Source organism: Mastomys coucha, unplaced genomic scaffold (assembly GCF_008632895.1).
Source record: "Mastomys coucha isolate ucsf_1 unplaced genomic scaffold, UCSF_Mcou_1 pScaffold7, whole genome shotgun sequence".
NCBI lineage: Eukaryota > Metazoa > Chordata > Mammalia > Rodentia > Muridae > Mastomys > Mastomys coucha.
This window is the reverse complement of record NW_022196913.1, coordinates 9638986-9644143: the sequence shown is the minus strand read 5'-3', so window position 1 is coordinate 9644143 and position 5158 is coordinate 9638986. Positions and strand designations below refer to the sequence as shown.

Below are 5158 nucleotides of genomic sequence, written 5' to 3'. Positions count from 1 at the left end.
TTAGTCAACAAAAAAGAAAAGTGGAAAAGAAGAAAAGAAAGAAAGAAAGAAAGAAACAAACAAACAAACAAACAAACAAACAAAAGGAAGGAAGGAAGGAAAGAAGGAAGGAAGGAAGGAAGGAAGGAAGGAAGGAAGGAAGGAAGGAAGGAAGGAAGGAAGAAAAAGAAAGGTGGCTCCAATTTTCTCAACTCTTATCTACCAATTAGGTGTGCTCTCTTCTATGTCATTATATAAGTGTTACATGGCAAATAATTTATAAGGCACATAAAATAACACCATCAAACAGTGGCACCATTTTAAGATAACTTAGAATTATACCCTGCATATACATGTGACAAAAAACCTATTGTTTGCTGATACAGTGCCACATAAACACCTGCTAAATGTCATTTTCCTGGAGACTATGAACTCCACCCACTTCATCCCTGAAAAATCTGTAAAATGGGAATTATCATGTCCCAAACCCTGACCATAAACTCCACCAAAATATGTTTAGGTGAATAATGATTCAAAAGAGGGAAAAACAAAAGCAGAGAAGTAACCAACAGACCTTAGAAAAGATGTAGAAAATGCTCTTCTGTTTATTTTAAAGCACAGTGAGAGTAAAATACCTTCTCTTCCAGGTTGGTGAAAGTAGCTACATTTTAGGAAGTTTAAGAGATATGCATTGATGAAAAGTGATATGTCCAATCAGCCGTGTCTGGGATGTCACTGCCCTCATCACTGTCCACTCTTAGGGATCTTGGTCAGAAGTCACAGCCACACCCCATTTAATATTCATCAGGAAATGTATAACTGACAGTAAATACATAAAATGCAACATTTCTGGAGTTGATTATAGAATTAAAGTCAATTGTTTTATTCTCAGGAGAGAAGCAGAATTAATCACAAAAATAAAACATAGAAAGACAAAATTTAAATGGAATTTGCCAGAAGATATTCTAGCATATATATAGTTGTACACGAATACACACACATATATACATATATATATATATGTATATATGATAAATTGACTATAAAATAGTCATAGCCACAGTAAAAGCCATCTCCAAATCTCAACTGACTTTCATACCTCCATGCATATCTCCTTCCAGAGGGGGTGCTATTTCTTCACCCAATGCTGGATTGGTAACTTGTCATTGTCATTAAGATTATAATTGCTAGTCTTTCTATATGGTCGCCCTCTTCCTCAGCTTCTCCCAGCTTTTCCCTATTTCACCCACAGGTGTCACCAGCTTCTATCCATTGGCTGGGTGTAAATATCTGTATCTGACTCTTTCAGCTGCTGCTTGTTGGTCTTTTCAGAGAGCAGTCATGATAGGCTCCTGTTTGTAAGCATAGGAATACCAGCAGTCTCAACTAACCTGGTCCCCCAGAATCTCTCAGACATTGAGTCATCAACCAAGCAGCCTAAACCAGCTGATATGAGGCCCCCACACATACACAGCAGAGGACTGTCTGTTCTGGCCTCAATCAGAGAAGATGCACCTAACCCTTGAAAGACTTAGAACCCCAGGGAGTGGGAAAGTCTGATGGGGGTGGGAGAAATCCTCTTAGAGATGGAGGGGGAGGAGTGGGATGTGGAAGAGTTGGGGGATTGAACAGGAGGGGGATAAACTCTAGACTGTAAGGAAAAGATTAAAGAATAATAAAAAAGATTGTAATTGCAATTAAGAACTTAACAGCAAATTTCACGATGTCTTTAGTGGCTGAGTAATACTTCATTCTGTAAATATATCATATTTTCTTTATCCATTCTGCTGTGGAGGGACATCTAGGTTGTTTGCAGTTTCTGGATCTTATGAATAAACCTGCTATGAACATAGTTAAGCAAGCGTCTTTGTGGTATGATAGAGTATCTTTTGGGTATATGTCCAGGAGTGCTATAGATGGGTCTTGAGGTAGAACTATCCTACTTTTCTGAGAAACTACAAAATTGATTTCCAAAGTAGTTGTATAAGTTTGCACTCCCACTAACAATGGATGAGTGTTACTCTTGCTCCATATCCTTGCTAACATGTATACACACTTGAGTTTTTGATCCTGGCCATTCTGATGGATATAAGATGGAATCTCAAAGTCATTTTGATTTGCATTTCCCGATGACTAAGGATGTTGAATTGTTCTTTTTTCTTTTACTGAAGATCTTTTCCCATTTTGTAGGAAAAATAATGGATTTGAGGAAAATATTGAAAAACTTTTGATTATGTATGATTGTAAAACAGGGAAGTATGTAACCAATAAAAGACTGAGGTGAACACAGAGAGAACCTGAAAGCTGTATCAGAGGATAAAAACAATGAGTTACCTGTCAGTTCACAAGAAAAAAAAATTAAAACAGCTTGCTGGAGTTACCATGCACAAGAGTGTGGGGAGAAGATAATCCTCCTCCGAGAAGCCATTGACTGTCAAACAAAAAGTCTAGTACCATGTCTACCATGCCTACATATCTACATGCCTCCTGTAAACTTGTTGACCAAAAGCTCCAAACTAATAGAGTTCATTGCCATTAATTTTAGTTGCCAACCAGAACTTGATAGTAAGACCTTAACATTGAAGACATGATACTTTGGTCAAAATACATGAAGAGACTTGCTGCCACATCCTCTGCCGGTTGTCATGGCTGCCTACAAGTTGGTGCTGATCTGGTATGTCGAGAGCACCTGGAACCTGGAGAAGGCTTCAGCAGTTGGTTCAACATGGGCCTGACCTTGGAGGGCCACCAGGAGGTGGAGTGTGGTGGGCAGGCATTGCAAGAACCTGGCTATGAATTTGACATCTGCTTCACCTCTGTCCTGGAGAGAGCAACCAAGACTCTCTGGACAGTTCTAGATGCCATTGACCCAATGTGGTTGCTAGTCATCAGGACTTGGAGCCTCAATGAGAGACACTATGTGGGTCTCAATAAAGCAGAAACTGCTGCTAAGCATGGTGAGGCACAGGTAAAAATATGGAGACAATCTTATGATGTTCCACCACCTCCAATGGAACCTGATCACAGCAACATCAGCAAGGATCGATGTCCAGAACTTACTGAAAACTAGCTACCCTCCTGTGAGAACCTGAAGGATACTACTGCCAGAGCACTGCCCTTCTGGAATAAAGAAATTGTCCCCCAGATCAAGGAGGGGAAAGAGGTCTTAATTGCTGCCCATAGCAACAGCCTTCAGGGTATTCAGCATCTGAAGGGTCTCTCAAAAGAGGCCATCAAGGAGCTGAATCTGGCAACGGGCATTCCCATTGTGAGTGAACTGAACAAGAACTTGAAGCCCAACAAGCCCTTGCTTGCGTTTCCTAAGAGATGAGGTAACCGTGCCTAAAGCCACGGAAGCTGTGGCTGCTCAGAACAAGGGGAAGAAGTGAAGGTGAGGAAGCAGACTCATAACTCAATACTGTCCCTGCCTGTTCCTGCCTCCTGCACCCTCCGCAGCACCTGCCACACTGACTTCAGCTTTAGAATCTTCAGTTTAAGTCATAGCTGCAGATGAGAACCTTCAGTTCCAGTTTTCATTTTAGAATTTTATCCCCTGCACCCATTCCCTTCATAGAATCTAGTCAGAATAATACCTCTGGGGGTTCAGGTTCTTGGTCCACATCTAGGGATGGCTCCCTATACCAGGAAAGTTGAGAAATAGTAATAATAGTTTTTCTTAGTTCTTCATTTACTAAGGGTCTGCTTAGGAAGAAATCAGAGAGATACTGTGCTGTGGTATGACCAATGAGGAGAAGCTGCTGTCCAGTTTTGTCCCTGGAACCTGTCCTGTGCTCTTCCCATAATTAGGTAACGGGGGCATAGTCATTCCAGTGGAGAGTGAAAGTAACCTCATAGTGATATTAACCCTACATTCTCTCTGACCTTAAAGGAGCTGCTAGCCCTAGAAGGTTGGGATCAATCTTGTCAAGTCTATGTGTTACATTTACTTTTACACACCCCCTTCATAAAAAAGTATATGTATGTATATCAGCACACAAAAGCAACTCTAAGGTTGCTAGTGGCAGTTGAAACAGTCCCATGTGGTCACCAGAAAATAAGCCATTCCTCATATAAAATGGCATAAACTCCTTGACCCTCTTGCTGTGCTTAGTTGCCTTCTCTTGTTTTGTAGAGGTGAAGTGCCCCTTGATCATGTCCAAGGTTTTATCTTTCACTGTCTGAATCATGTTCCAGCTGCTTGACCATACTGTGTGGGTTCAAAATTCATTTGGGCATAACAACTACATCCCTTTTCAGATAAGTACAACAAAGGAGTGATGTGCAATAAAAAAACAAAAAAAAATGAAGAAATTTAGCTGGTATTGATTTTGAAGCTTCCATCCAGAGTGCTCACTTTCACAGTGAGTACCAATAGATTCTATTCAGGCTACTGGGGCAGAAAAGTCTTATCTACTTATGAACAACTCTACAATATGCTGTGAACTTCTACCAAGCAAGATATGTCCATTGGTAGAATAACAGCATGGATGTTATGGATTTACACAATACTTTTCTTAAATAACTTAATTCCAGGTTCATGGGAGGGAAGTCATACATACTATACAACTCACTAATAATCCATGGCCAGGAAAGCTATATGCTCTTTGATAGAACCTATTACTGTTATTCTGATAAATGGGCACAGCATCAATGTGGCTTCTAAATAATTATCTCTATACCTATAAATTGCTGGATCACTCCCCCTACATTGTTGTTGTTGTTGTTGTTGTTGTTGCTGTTAGAGTGGTCAGTGGTTAACACAGAGACTTGCCACTACTCAAAATGAATGACTGGCTATGAAATGCTCATACCCAAATGGGACAATCTGTTTCACCTGACATTGCTTGATTTTATGTTATTGTGGTAAAATACCTTGACAAACAAATTAAAGGAGCAAATGTTCATTTAGTTTTAGAGGGATAGAGTCCATAATGATAGATAATGTAAGAGCAGGAAGCTGGACGATGATATTTTTATCCACATACAGGAAGCAGAGAGAGATAGAGAGATAGAGAGATAGATAGATAGATAGAGAGAGAGAGAGAGAGAGAGAGAGAGAGAGATCTCACTCAGAGCTTTCCCCTAGTAGCATTCTTCTCCAGCAAAGCTTTAGATGCTAAAGGTCCTGTTAACCTCTCCAAACTGCATGATCAGCTGAAGAGCAAGTGTTCAAATATAT

At 40.2% G+C, this 5158-nt stretch overlaps 1 pseudogene; it reads left to right on the top strand.

Annotated features, from left to right (window-relative positions):
* Positions 1 to 2624: 2624 nt before the first annotated feature.
* Positions 2625 to 3368, top strand: LOC116082048 (annotated as a pseudogene).
* Positions 3369 to 5158: the final 1790 nt, after the last annotated feature.